This window comes from Lycium barbarum, chromosome 7 (assembly GCF_019175385.1).
Source record: "Lycium barbarum isolate Lr01 chromosome 7, ASM1917538v2, whole genome shotgun sequence".
Lineage (NCBI taxonomy): Eukaryota > Viridiplantae > Streptophyta > Magnoliopsida > Solanales > Solanaceae > Lycium > Lycium barbarum.
The window spans coordinates 117,963,225-117,979,210 of record NC_083343.1 but is presented as its reverse complement, the minus strand read 5'-3'; the positions used below and the strand labels follow the sequence as shown (position 1 = coordinate 117,979,210).

Sequence of the window (15,986 nt, the reverse complement as noted above, 5' to 3'; positions counted from 1 at the left end):
TTTCATAGTCTATTTCACGAAGAAGTTTTTATGTTCTTCAAATCGCTTCACTGTTATGAACTTTAATAATCCAACTAAGTTTTTATTTCTTCAAGTTGGACTAGAAAAATTCCAACGGAATAGAAAACCATAAGGTTATAGTCTCCAAAACATAATACAGATTAATATAAATATATAAACATTAATTTCCTTAAGATTGTTAGTAATCTGTATTACGAAACAGTAACTTAGCAAAATTTCTAGAAACGAGTAACTTTACAAAATCATAAAGTATAAACCAATGTAAAACAAAATCTGGAAAAATAATCAAAAAGAGTATATGAAAATATTTTTTAAGGAACATAAATCCAGCCCACTGAATGCACAGTGTGTCCTTAAGGAAATTATTCCCCTCAAGTACCCGAGATTGAATGTGGAATATATCCTCCCAGGATAGAAAAATTTCACTCACTGGTTTATTGGTACCAAAAACTCCGATGTCAGGCGAACCACTTAATGGCAGTAGAGCACACAGAAGAAAACTTTTAAGAGATTAGAAGAATAGAGAATATCAGAAAATTCGTAAGTAATAATCTGAGTATTAATTGGAATTTATAGCCATTAATGCACTGATTGGGAAAAGATTTGCAACCTATCCGGAGGAAAGGTCGCGGGTCTTGTACGTGGATCCGGGAACGGTCACTATTTGGATAATTAATTAGTCAAATAAATAAATAATCATTAATTAAATATTAAGGACAGTTTGGTCCAAAAAAATTATCAATCAATCAAATCATTTGACCAAAGCCGAAGCTGATAGTGCGAGGGGAGACCCTCTTCTTGACTTTTAGCAACAAGAAGGAGTGCTTCTACTTTTAAGTAGGAGAACTTTTTTTTTCCACCACCTATGAGGGACAAATGCTTATTTTATAAAGCAATAGGGAACAACTTATTTTCCCTCTACTTCTTTTCCCTCCATTTCCCATTCAACCTATCAATTAAACCCAACAACATATTCTCTACAAAGTACTTTTCTTCCATTTCTCCTTCTCGAACTTCAGGATACTGTCCTGGAATTCAATTTTTGCAACTCAATTGTCCTGGAGTTTTTTCCTATAGGAAAATATGCTACAAGCCAAGATAAGATGTTTGTGAAAATTTTCCAACTATTCAAGTATCATAATTCTCCCCATGCTGTTAATTTAAAGCTTTGGTGTCAAATTTGTGAATTGTGATGTCTACTCACTTAGCTAGTCCCCAGTTAACCAAGCATACTCCTATACCAAAATTTGTATATAACTTCGTGAAAACCTATCCAAAATGATCTACTCCACCGCACACGTGTTGAAATCAAATATAAACAAATTAGCTACTGCAGGGGAAAATAAATTATAAATATCGTACCTTCACCGGTTGTTGTTCAAACAAGAATATGACCTTTCATCTACCATCAATCTTACCGCTAAGAGTCTTCTTGTCTATGTCCATCGAAAGAGCCTTCTTGTCTTTGTCCATTGAAAGATGTTAGAATGATGGAGTCACAGATGTTTTATAAGTAGGCTAGAAATTCGTTAACAAAAAGCTTAAGCATAGGACATCTTTAAAATACAATTCTTCGAAGGACTCCAACCCTAATAAATTTGTTTTCTTTCATCAAGAAAACCACTGAGTTAATATTCACAATAATAAAATATTGTCTGATTCATAACTTAATTGGAAGACAAAACAATCCTCATTTTCACTTATACATTAATCATTTGTATCTATTTTACCCTTCTTTTTTATGCTTTAATTAATTTCAATTCATTCCCAATGTTAGATGACTTATAATAATATGAGTGATATTGTAAAATTATTATTTTATTCATTATTCCCTCCGTCCCATATTAGTTGTCCACATTACTATAAATAATTGTCCCAAAATACTTGTCTATTTACAAAATCAAGATAGAGTTAATTAAGTTTTTTCTACTTTGTCCTAAAATTAATTGTTTTTAAAGTAACTAATATTGATTAGAGATAGAGATAAGAGTAATAGAGTAAAGATATACTTTTATTAATGAGTTCTTAAAGAACGTGTAAAAGGAAAAGTGGACAAGTAATAGAGGATGGAGGGAGTATTCCTCAAGGTGTGTCACGTCAAACATGGACAAGTAAAGATGGACCAATGGAGTAATCAATTACCTAATATGTTGGTCACATAAAAAAAATCTCATAATGAGACATGGAAATTTTAACACCATGGTCCAATTAAATCGTCTTTTAGCAAGCGGCCGGTGGCGAAGCTCCACTAGTTCTTTTTTTTTATTTTTTTATTAGTAAATCATGAAATTATTTTATCGTTGGACTAATATATGGTGGATTTTTTTTACAGGTAGTGGAAAAAGGAGGTTTGGAAAAAGTGTAAAAAAAAAGGGTGGAATGAAGTGGTTGTAATTGAACAGACGGTGGTGGCTGGTTTGAGGTTTTTCTTAATTAGTTTGTGAATTTCTCTCAACAAAACTATAGCTAGCATTTTTTTTCGAAACATAATTTAACGAGTCAAATATATTTTGTTGGTTCACATGACATAATAAGTGAGTTTTACGCATGTGAAATTGTGAATATGTGATCATTTGCCGGAAGCATAGCTTTGTCAAGGAGAAATGTCTATCTAGTGACTTACACTTCAACAAATTAGATTATCAGTGACGAATTATTTTGTCACACAACCATCATATTTCGTCATGAAAAATCTTTCTTGACGAAAAAAAATTCATCAATCGTTCGTCCCTAAACGTGGGTCGCTAAATGTATACAGATACAACTTAGTGTTTCGTCGCTAAATAAAATTGTATTAGCTACAAAATTATTTTTCGTCCCCAAAGCGTAGTATTTGTGACGAACTCATTTGTTAGAAAAGTACATCAAAATAGTAGTTGAAAGAGTGCTTTCGTCGCTAAAAATGTTATTAATGTCGACGAAATTAGCTTGTCTCTAAAATTATAATTTAATTAGTGACGATCTCAATTGTCTCTGAAGTTATATGCATTTTGTAGTTGAACAAGAGCAATTTTGTCACTAAAGACAACCTTTTATATACGAAGAAATATATCATCCCTAAATATATAAACTAGTGACAACTTTGCTTTTACAAAAATGACTGACAATTTTGTAGCTGAAACCTATTATTTCTACTTAAAAAAATAAAATTGTCACTATATATTGTTGTGATTAGTGACAAAAAGAATTGTAATAAATTCAAATATAAATTGTAGTCAAAGAATGAATTATATTATAGATTAGTAGGCAATATTCCAGGGATAAAGACTATGTTTTGTCGCAAATACAGTCAAATTTGTGACTAACTAATATCTTCTATGACAAAAATGTGATTGTCTTGAAAAATACAATGTCCATCTAATCATTGTGCTTTCTCCTCTCCTGTGAGTTCCTTCTACTTGTTTGAAGCGAAGGAAAATTTCGAGCAATTATTCTCAACTCATTTGATAGCTTTGCTATGGAATTGCATTAACTGACCTCCCATCACCAACGGACATCTCTAATATCATTTTTGTTTCCATAGACAACATTGATCTTTCTCCTAGCTTTTTCACGAACTTACTTGATTCCAATTAAATCTGCATTTATTTCATATAAAAAATCAATTGAAAATACTATCTAAAATGTAAAAAAAATGGTGGAGTATATATATGTTAGTAATTTCTATATTACAACTGAAAACTTATCAGTACAAATTTAATATAAGTGAAAGTAAATGAATTCCTAGGATATCATCACAAAGCTTACATTCACAAACTAGTTTACTTGGCAGCATAAACTCCATCAATATTTTAATGAAAACAACTTAGGGAACCCATGTAGGCTTTCTCACATTAGAATCACACGTGACAAGAATTATAAGAGCAATTACATGTAATTATTGTATATTATCTCATTCATTCATTTCACTGACAGAGAAAAGAAGATAAAGTTTTTAAAAAAATGAAATCCAAACAATTCTTTAAAACATCAAAGAACCAAGGCATCGACTTGCAAAACAAACACAGGTGACCAAGCTTTATCTTCTTTATTCCATAACAACTTCAGATGCTACTAATTATAAAAGAATTCAATTAAGGAGGAAATTTAAAGAAACTTACCGGAGGTCCTAGTTCTGGAGGTATGATTATCCTCTTTTTGTCCCCAGGGTCTCATGTCTCTAATTCCTTTCTCAAAACCTGCAAGGCTGCAAGCATCCATTTTGCCTATTGCAAATTATTTTTTGAAGTGGTTAAAAAGTTACGACATTGTGTTTTCTTAGGATCACCTGGGACCAATACTTCAGTGCCTATCTGAATGTTTACAGGAGAACCTTGCAGGTATGTGTTGTCAATACAACGTCCAGACTACCCATATAGTGGAAAGTGACCTGCCAATGGTAAAAGAAATTCGGGGATGAATGCAGCAATTCAAAGAATCAGCAACAAGTAATATGTTTATCATTTCTTACGTCAATTAAACCTTCCTTTTTCCCCCCTTCAATTTGTAATCTCAGTACGTGTTCAGATAATAAAATCCCATTTATCCTATGTTTTTTTGTAAATAAAGTGAAATATGAAAGGATCATAACTAGGCCAAGGTGCACAGTTAAACTACACCCAATCAAGCTTAGTAACTTAATAACTAGCCTAAATCAGCTTCGTTACAATCATCAAGAATGCATATGTCAGAATAACTGCATAGTACTTTAAAAAGTCCGATCTCTGTGAAGGAAAATAGAATTTCACAATGATCGTCCTTAGTCAACTTCATATAACTAAAGTGTGAAAGCTCATAGTGACTTATGCTCTCTATTCAGTAATGGCAAAGTAAGGAATCCAGGTAGTCAAAATTGAATCATATCGAATAAGTTGGATTTTGTTTTGGTACTCTAAAATCCGTAAAAACCAATCAACAATTACATACTTCGTCCCTCATTGAAGTATGTCTAGCATACGTCTAAATTGGGCAAAGGAAAACCACTATTGGAAGAGTAAGATATGTTAATAAAGACCACTGAAACAGCCAAAGCACATAAATGTCTTACACCAAGGGTAGAGAATCAACTTTTTACCACTACGAAACAAAGAGGCTTTTAAAAAGGTCCACCAGTGCCGTAAAGAGATTTTGACTACAACACGTTCTCAAGGACTACCACAAAGGAATTAAGGAAATAGTTCCATATATTAGTTCCTTCAAAGACTGGTACAGCATCCAAGTTTTGCTTTCTTGATATTCAGCATTATTCCCATAATAAAGACGTCCAAGAACCATCTTATTGCAAACTAAAAAAGTAAAAGACTACGCTACTAGCCACCATCACCTGTGCAGTGACAGTTTCTACAAGATCAAATGATACTTTTGAATACAATAACATACAAAACAAACATATAGATCATATAAAAAGGATTAGAAAAGGAAATGTTTTCTCCTTGCTTCTTTTTACCATGAATGTACCATATCAGTTACAAGACTCCGGTAGAGCAATGACTAACATAAAAGACGAACAGTAAAATAGTTTCCCAAGAGGATGTATTTAAAATAAATGATAATCTAATAAAAGTAAATCACAGCTTTTCAGGAAAAAGAATGATAGAAGCATGATGAATTTCAAAAATAGGAGGACCAACAAAAGGAGTAACATCTTGAAATTCCGTTAATTATGTAATCAAAACAAAATCCGGAATCCCATATCTCACTAAAAAGCTTTTTCTTTTGGAAAAAGTACATCAGAAACCTTAATTAATTAGCTTAAAATCCACTAATCAAAACGATCAGCTATATGATTATTTCATGAAATAAAGAAGTAAATATCTCAAAAGGTCACTCAACTTTGAGTAATTATGTGGCAAAATCATTAAACTTTACTATATATCAATAAAATCACTCAACTTTGGCCTTTACTCTCATAAAACCACTCAACTATATGTGTCATCAAAGAAATTTGGCATGACAATATTAATCAATTTTTTTATGCCATGTAGACATGGAACCCACAAATAAAATAAAATAAAATAAATTCATATTTTTAATTTTGGATATACATTTCAGTTTTTTCTAAAATTTAATGTATAAAAATTAATCTACTACTTTAGACACTTTATGTGAGAGCTAAGTTGTTAAATTTCAATTGACTCATTGAAAACACAAATACCAACGGATTTATTTTTAACCTTAGTTTCAACGTATATTAACCAAAAAAATTGTTTTTGTTTTTTGGTTAAAAACAAAAAAAATGTTGTTGCTTACAAAAGGAAAGTCCAACCGATCCTATGTGGCCTCTTCCTTTTAGCCAGACCAATAATAACATTCACGTGTTTCTATATATTCTTTAATTATGATTAATTAATATATATTTTTATTTTATTTATTTCTTAATTATAATAAAATTCATAAATATTGATTTGGTGTAAATATCTTGTATGAGTAAGTCTTATCTATTAAATAAATATACGTAAACAAAGTAGAAAGATAAAAAAATAGAGACGAATTTTTTTTTTTTTGGTTAAAAACAAAAAAAATTGTTGTTGCTTACAAAAGGAAAGTCCAACCGGTCCTATGTGGCCTCTTCCTTTCAGCCAGACCAATAATAACATTCACGTGTTTCTATATATTCTATAATTATGATTAATTAATATATATTTTTATTTTATTTATTTCTTAATTATAATAAAATTCATACATATTGATTTGGTGTAAATATCTTGTATGAGTAAGTCTTATCTATTAAATAGATATACATAAATAAAGCAGAAAGATAAGAAAATAGAGACAAAAAGAAAGATTGTAGAAGCTAAAAAGAAGGACAGTGCAATAAATAAATAATAAAATAATTTCAAGAAAAAGAATAAGAGCACACATAAAACTAAGGTAGAAACAACCAAAAAAAAAAAGAGTTTTAAATGAAGGGTTGGTGGTTGGATGTTGAGGTATTAAAATATGAATTTTTTTTATTTGTGGGGTCCATGTTTACATAGCATAAAAAAATTAATTAATATTGTCATGTCATTTTTTATGACATATTTAGTTGAATGATTTTATGAGAGTAAAGGCCAAATTTGAATGATTTTATTGATATGTAGCAAAGTTCAATGACTTTACTAAATAATTTCTCAAAGTTGAGTGACCTTTTAAGATATTTACTCAAAATAAAGAGCAAAGCTAAATAAAGTTTACAAAAATAATTTTTTTAAAAAAAAGGAATTGATAAAGCCTCAAACCTCAGATTAAAAGCTTTTTCGAACTAAAATACTCAAAGTATATTTAATACCATCATAGGTTGAGCCACAGAATTGAGCTGAGAAGTGAATGCAGGAAACACAATTTACCACAATCTAAGGGGACAAAAATTAAAAAGGGATGGAAGAAAATACAAATCCGACATATGGATTTCTCCTATAACATTTTTTTAAAGTGAATCTGCTAGGCAGGGTGCCTAGGGCTAGTTTTTTATTAATAAATAAAACGAACTCAAAGAGAAGAGTAAAAGCAAGGGGGCCTAGACCTTACCTTACTAATCCTTACTAATCCTAATGAGGTAATGAACCTCTACTACTTAACAAGCATGAAGAAAATAAGAACTAGAGAAAATTATGTATTGAAACCAAACTAGATACTGCAAGGGAGAAAAACTATCAAATGTCATTTGCACAAAACCTATAAGAATCATAACAAAAGATTACAAAAAAAAAAATGAAAAAAAGTACAGATAAAAATTATATGTGAAGAACTCAAAACTGCAAGATAACGAAAATGAGAACTTGACTAATATAGAATGATTTTTTGAAAGAGTTGGTAATTTCTTTGAGTAGTAAGCTACCATAATTATTAGGTGCTATCTCCTCTAAAATTCAACAATCGTGTGAACCACATTTTGTAATAATAAACTAAAAAATATAAGTAAAATAGAAGAAAACTTAAAAACCTCAACACTCATGTGAACACAACATCTACCCATGAGAACCTCAAAACTCATGTGAACACAACATCTACCCATGAGAAACAGAGTGGAAGAAAATCGCAATAACATCACAAAGACTGAAAATAACCAACTCAAAACATCTCGAGTCAATTAAATTTTTTTCAAACACTCACCTCCAGTAAGACGATATAAGTAGACAATTTAATATCCAACCGGGTGCCTATTATCTTTATCTTACACTACGTATAACAAGCCTTCTCCAAATTCTACGAGAATGAATTTCCTGGCTTCAATTATTTTGTTTTAGTAGTTCTTCCTTCGGCCTTATTAAATTTGCATCTAACTGAGCTCAATATATTTGCTTCAGTCTAACTCCTATGCGAAAAAACCTTTTGGTGAAGTCTGAGTTTCAAAGACTTTGTGGATGATAAATTTGTGGTAACGGATGATAGATAAATGGATACTTCTATGTTGGTGCAAATACAATTAGTTGATGCAACAAAATAAAAAAGAACATGGAGCAGATAACCAAGAAATTAGCAAATTACGTCTAATTGAAGATGGATAATGGACAAGAATCTTACAATCGGAGGGATTAAGGATGCTAGGAACAATGCTTGCCTCCTTGCAACAGATCAAATGATCCAGATTACATGAAAATTATACTTAGGCTGAATACTTTTGTAAGTTCGATAGGTATATATGCACGTCTAAATAACTTACACATGACAATGATTACATCCTAATTCATTTAATAGGTGCCTCAAAGTTTGTTTTAAAGTTCACTAGGGTCTGTTTGTTTTAATGTTCACTAGGGTCTTGGTACATTATGGCATGTCAGTCTTCAAGATGTAGTGCTTTGTTATGCTTAACCAAAATATGACTCCTTGCTTATTTTTACCGTGAATGTAACATATCAGTTACAAGACTCTGGTAGAACAGCTTTATTTGTTTGTGGTAAAAACTTTGTGACTCTTTAATCATGGCATAATCCAGTGGACTTCATAACCAATGAAATTGGCTTTCAGAACGTTAACATTTAAGAGAAGAAAAAATGAATCAAACCACATCTCCATATTCAGTGTAAACTTCAACTACAACAGGTATCTGATTGCAGAGGTTTGTGGACAAAAATAGAAAGTAAACTAAGGTACATGATTAGCAACAACAACATACCCAGTATAATCCCACAAAATAGGGTCTGGGGAGGATAGAGTTTACGCAGACCTTACCCCTACCTTGGGAGGTAGGGAGGCTATTTCCGATAGACCCTCGGCTCAAATTGATTTGATCCAAGAAACAACCATTTTCTCTCAAGGAAAAAATACCAATTTGAATAATCACAAAATAAAACAACCTTACAACCAGAGATCAACTGAATCATTAGATTCCACGAGAAAATCCCCCAATAATAAATACATAAAACAGCAAAAAAAAAAAATAGTAAAGGGAACATATAGAAGTAAAAAAAATCTGAACTTTTAATCGAAGAATCATCGGTTTGATCCAAGAAACAATCATTTCCCTTGAGAAAAGAATACCCATTTGCAAAGTCAACAAAATAAAACAACCCCAAAACCAGAGATCAACTAACTCATACGATCCCACAAAAAAATCAATACATAAATCATTAAAAACAGTAAAGTGAAAAAAAATCTAAACTTTTAATCAAGGAATTATACCAAGTGGAAAAAATATGAACTTTTAGTTAAATAATTAACTTTTAACCATACCTTAAAGGTTCTCTTTGGGGATCTAAGGTAAATTCTTTATAGAGAGAAAGAGGTAAGGCAGTGGCAAAAGAGTTTGAAGAAAGTTAAGCAACCAAGGTGCATGATTTGTGTAAAAGATAAATACAATTGAACAGAGCTCTATAGCCAAGGTCAACCTATCAAGCACTATGCATCACAATTTAATTGTCCAGTTCGTACAACGGTTTGACAAAGATACACTGTTTTGTCACTTTACAATTTCAATAATATGAAACAAAAAAATCGCAAAATCCCTAATTTGGCTAATCTAGGTTTCCGACTTACAACCCACAGTAGCAAAAATGAGAGGATCGTCCAAAAACTTACTAGATTTCACTGCATTGGATTCTGAGAATGAAGCCTAGAAGTCTGAATAGGCCATGAGAGTTCCACTGCAACTCTGTTACTTCTAATCATTCACAATTCCTCAAAAATTAAGCTGACAGCATTACATGATATCAAATTAGTTTGATTTCATACTGAGAAATTCACCGAATTAAAACTATAAAAAAAAAGACAAAAGAGAGAGAAACTTACAATTATAGGGTTGCCTTCTGATTGTCGCACTTCGCAGTTGGATACTTCACAACTTACAAAGAAAGCGAAAGAACGAAACTAAACCCTAAAAAAAATAGTTTCGCTGAAGAAACGAGAGGGAGAAATGGGCATGCATCCGAGGTTAATAGGGTTAGGGAGCGGGAATGTGATTTAATGGAAAAATATAATTTAGAGGGAACTAGGAAAGAGGGAGGGAGAATTTGGGTGAGCGGGAGGGGGAATTTGGGTGGGGCATATTAATTTCTTTGTAATTTTTCTCTCTTCTCCTTTTTTTTTTTTAGGAACTATGTAAAGCAAAAAAAAAAAAATTGAATTCAATTTAAAAATAACACCAAATCATCAAAAACAAGTAAGTATAGTGTGTATAAAATACATCATTTAAGTAAAATAAAAGATATTTAACATGGTGAAGTGATTTATTCAGTCTAGTTAGCCAATCTCTAGATTGGAGCTCATATTATACATATGATGGATCGAGTTTATGTTAGTATTTATAGGTGTTCTCGTTTAAAGTCAAGATACATGATATGTTATGAAAAAAGGCTAAGACCAAATTCACTGAAGGTTTTAGGTCTTTAAATGTCACGGCCTAATTACTTATATCGTGATGGCACCAACAGTTCTAGAACGACCACAAGCAACAACAGATGTTCTGCTTTTGCTCCGTGTCACCATACGAGTCCTGCAATCCAAACCCATCCACTCGGCCTATTTCTACCTCTGGTATTGGCCTCAACATAGGGCACAATTTATCAACGATTTATGAATGTATTGGTAAATTTACAAATGGGAAGACAAGGAAAGAAAAATGTATTCATGTACGATAGTGTTCGATGCCCTTCTAACTGGTCATTTGTCTTGTATTAATAGTTGCCCAGGTGCATGGAGTCCACGGCTGATTTGTAGGCATTTGGTTAGTCCGTTAAACTAAATTACCTATTAGGGCCGATATATGCTCTTCTGATCTCACGAAGGCCGTTATTTGTGAAAATTGTTGGACGTGCGTCTTGTCCCTTAAAACTTGGTCAGAGGGAATTGACACAAGTTGAGGTAGACGTGATCATGGCTTGTACGAGGCTAGAAATGAGGGGGATTTACCCATATGTCGCATAGCCTTGAGCTAAAAGCCTGGATTCGGCCAGGTCGAGCCACAGGCCGGTGTCGTTATCTGTGGGTCATTTGTGTTTAGGCGTGATGGTTATCTTTGGACTAAGTCTGAATATCATGTGTCTTTACATGTTCCGAGCGTGTATAATTATTGACCATTATAGTGTCTTGTCATCATATATCTGAAATTCTGGATGGTTAATTTCTTCCTTTAGTGCTTTCACTTTATTTTTTTTAGTTTATATCAATTTTTAGATTGTTGGTAAATGGTTAATCGAAAACCACAAAACATTTAGCACCTTTGCAAAGTCTAGGCTTGCAGGTCGACATTCTCCATATAATTTCTCTCCGTGAAATCAAGGACCCAACTCACAATAGATTTTATGTTTGCATTGACACTTGCCTTTTCATAAAATGTAGCTCGGCGTTATCAACATATCATTCTATGATTTTTGTCTTGTTATTTCTATAGAGAGCGCTTGAAAAAATATTTGCCAATGTCACTTGTAATCGTAAACAAGTGTAGCCAAATTTCAGTTCATATTTAACTATCAGTATTTTTGTAGCAAATAGTTAAATTATTCAACTACAAAGTTTCAGTAATTTTGTGTGTGTGTGTGTTGACATCCAATTTTGGCTCAACCCATTTTAAATTAATTTGTTAAGCTTCTTGAATTTTGAACGGAGTCAAATAATTATTTATATAAGTCAAAAATATTTTTCTATAATCTTTTGTACTATTGTCATTTCATTTGGAAAAATACCCTAGTATTCAATGTATATATTTTAAATAATTAAGGTATTAATTTTGATTATATAAATTAAATACATATTGTTTTCTAAAATGCAATAAATATTTAGTAATTTGAAAATAAATTATTTCAAAATAGATATTTGATTATATATATACTGCTTAATTATTATATTTAGTGTATTTTTTTGCAAATATTTTTATTGTTCAAGTTCAAGAAGCTTAATGAATTAAATGGAAATAAATTTATTCTCAATTCTACTTCAATTTGATTAATATCCTGTTTGGCCAAGCTTCTAAAATCAGCTTATTTTAAAAAGTATTTTTTTAAAAAAGTACTTTTCAAAAAAGCACTTTTGGCGAAAAGCATTTTGTGTTTGGTCAATTAATTAAAAAAGCACTTTTGAACAGCAATTAGTGTTTGGCCAAGCTTTTAAAAAGTGTTTCTATTTGTATTTTTCTCAAAAGTACTTTTAAAAAAAAGTGCTTTTGGGCAAAAGTAGTTTTTTTTAACTGCTGAAAAACTGTTTGTGCTACTCCCCAGAAGCACTTATTTTCTCCCAAAAGCTTGGCCAAACACCTTACTTTTTTTTAAATAAGCACTTATTGAAAAAATAAGTACTTTTGGGGAAAAAATAAGCTTGGCCAAACAGACTATAAATTTTACTAGACAAAACTGTACTAGAACGAGTCTGTCGACACTCATATTGGCGCGGCCGGCGACCAACTTCTTCATGCCTATTTGTATTTTTCAATTGGGTTTCACACTTTGCTTGGGAGAAGAAACAGATTAATTATTCAAAATGGAGACAAGCCAATTAGTATTTGGATTTTGAAATCATCTTTCAAGCATAACGCCAATATTCTTTTAGAAAATAAAGTAGAAATAGTATTCTTCTTCATGCACCAATTTTCTTGCATCTTTGTACAAACAGTCGCTTTTTAATATGATTCATACTAAAAGGGATGTATTGGATTTTCCCTGTGTATTATTTTGATCAGGATAATGGATGGATGATGCATTGGAGCACGTAAATTTGGCCCACTTAAATTTGGCGTCGACCATTATTGATTTATCAATCAAACTACTCAATTTTTTATATACTCCTTTGCTTGCAAGGATATTATCAATTAGATCAGGCTCTCTCATCTCGCCAACAACTAGGGGCCGAGCTACGGCTCCACACCTCCAGTTACATATTCGACAAAATTCAGTAATTTTCGCTCATATCTTATATTGTAGATATTCTTTTAATATGTATAATTTATTTAGAACCTAATAAATCATCTATTCTAAAATTTAAAACTCATAAACTCAAAATTCTTGTTTAATCTCTAGAAAATAACCTATACACAAGCCCGTGAATGAAGGAAAAATGTCCCCTACGTTTATTTTCTTTAAAAAAAAATATAGGTAGGATTGGGATGAACTCCCTATAATGTGTCATATGAGTTTCAGAAAGTACCTATGGCGGATCTCAAGATCATATTACAAAAGTAGGGTTGCGATAAATTGACGAACAACTTAAAATCAGTCTAAAAATTAATTATAATAACGAAGCCTTATGAACATTGAATCCAATAGGTGCCACTCTTACCTATGAATCTTAATAGAGTGAGATAAACAATGTAGATTCATATAGTCTATTGTGACGCATTTGGAATGAGGGGTTGGTGATGAATTTAGAAGAGAACCTGTGAATAGGAACACAAATAAAAAGTGGAGAGGAGAGAACCATGGTAAGATTAATAAATCCATTACAAAATATAATTTGAAGATTAAAGAGACTCAAATATGACTAGTAGACGTTTTTATTTCTATTTCTCAGTTTTCGTTATGTCATAGATGAGGTAAGTTAATTAAATAGTTTAACTAAACATTATTTGTCCTTCTATCTTCCCCATCACCTTCTTTCCCTATCTCCACTCCCTTACTAAAGTCCAACTTTGATCCTTTTCCAATAGCTTCTTTTAATTTCTCTCTGCCTCTTTTGACTTTTGTCTTAAATCCCTTACTATCAGTTTACAAGGAGATAAAATATTAAAAGAAACATGTATAATTGTCATTTAACTGGTCAATTCAAGTTGAAAACACTACTAGAAATTGAGGTTTCTCCCACTGACATTGAATGGGAAATTTGTGTTATAAAATATGATTATCCCACTTAATTCCTACCAAATCAGCTCACTGGGAAAACACATGGTAGGAAACAGGTTTCCATTGAAACGCTGGAAAACTTGCTGATTTTTTATTGTGAAAACACTACTATTTAAGTTTTTCCCGCAAACATTTAATGGTAAACAACTACTAAATATTTTTCAGTGAAAATAAAAAAAAATTAGTAGTGAGAAAGGGCGTGTATGAGAGATCAGGTTCCCACTAGTAGAGTTGAAAAGGAGGCTATATTTGACAATGTTAGAATTAAAGTTAGGAATAAAATGGATGTAAAAGAGAAGACATATTGAAGGTTCTTGCATGGGGAGTGACGGAGGGGTTGAAATTGGAAAATGTGATAAGACTTTGACATAGATAAATAAAGAGAGGATTTAAATTATACTACTCTGTACTTAGAGTGTAATGATTTTTTTGATGCCATTATTATCATTTAATATGCTATAGTAGGTTATTTACCATTTTTGTAGGTTATCATCAATGCTATTTTATATATTTACATGCAATTACTTTTACTTTTAAGTGATCTGATTATATAAATATTTTTAATTTAATGCATATGACTTAAACTCATAATGAATTTCGTTGACAATATGTAAGCAAAACCTGTTTGGCTAAATAACCCAGTCGTTAAGGATATGCCCCACCCTATCTCATTCTCACCTAGCTCCATTGCCATTCCATATATAAAACAAAATACAAATTTACATGATATATGTGTATTTTTTAATTGATGTGGCTAAGCTCGTAAGCTAAATTCACAAGATACTGTTGAGCCATAGTGAACCATACATACCGGAAGCTTGACAATTTAAGCTGTCCTTTTCACGTTCTCCACAATTTGATGAATCGATTAATTTGGCAATTACTCACAACTTGAGAAAAAGAGTCACAATCACATCAAGAACTTTCAATCACACATGTGCATAAAAGGAAATTTCTTATGGACCCTAATAAAGTTTATCGCTTAAACAAGTGGACGAGGAAGTAATGACTTGGCTAAATAACCCTGATTGGGTAGATAGATATACCAAACACAGTACATTAGAAACCTAATGCACTGATAATTTTACTCCCAAATTAACTTTCATTTAAGCAATATATTTACGTACGTATCGAAGTACAACCCACTTCAAGCCAGTAAAATTTTACTCTGATTTATTCTTTAATCTGTACGGCCAACTTGAGGCACCTAAAGGATAATATCATTTCACGAGCAGTGCAGCAGTGAATAATTTTTCATGGAAACTAATCCCTCCGACGAAAATGTTCCTTCGTTACTATAGATTGAACTCGCGGTAAACACTTAACCTTTAATTCTACAGTCTTTCTTCCCCTCTCTTTTTAAGGGAGTCAATATTGACACTTCTTTGTCAGAGAATTAATTACACTATATAACTAGCTTAAAGTTTTGTTCGTGTGAATAAATATTATATTTTTGAATCCCCTTGAAAGGTGTAAATTATATTTTGACTCTTCTTAATGAAAATCTTAATTCTGCCACCAAACACTAGCTGCCAGGAGCGGAGGAGAGTATTATTTCAGATTCGGCCAAGCTCAGTAATTTTTGTTTAGATCTTGTATTGGTATTAGAAAATCTATTAAATATCTATAAATATTTAACTGTGGACCTAGTAACTACATGGTAAATTCAAATTTCATAAAGGTTAAATTCTGGCTCGTCCACTGCATGACTACATGCTGCATTTAAGCTATTGGTCGGTT

The 15,986-nt window shown here is 31.7% G+C and overlaps 1 long non-coding RNA gene and 1 other non-coding gene across 2 annotated transcripts; both read right to left on the bottom strand.

The window, feature by feature from the left end:
• Positions 1-3,230: 3,230 nt before the first annotated feature.
• LOC132603968 (uncharacterized) lies at positions 3,231-10,456 on the bottom strand. The gene is made up of 5 exons (XR_009568602.1): positions 10,210-10,456; positions 10,000-10,111; positions 4,289-4,390; positions 4,122-4,207; positions 3,231-3,599 (listed from the first exon to the last, which is right to left on the bottom strand). It is a non-coding gene; the product is annotated as an uncharacterized LOC132603968 (long non-coding RNA).
• LOC132604825 (small nucleolar RNA Z267) lies at positions 7,217-7,283 on the bottom strand. The gene has a single exon (XR_009568919.1). It is a non-coding gene; the product is annotated as a small nucleolar RNA Z267 (small nucleolar RNA).
• Positions 10,457-15,986: the final 5,530 nt, after the last annotated feature.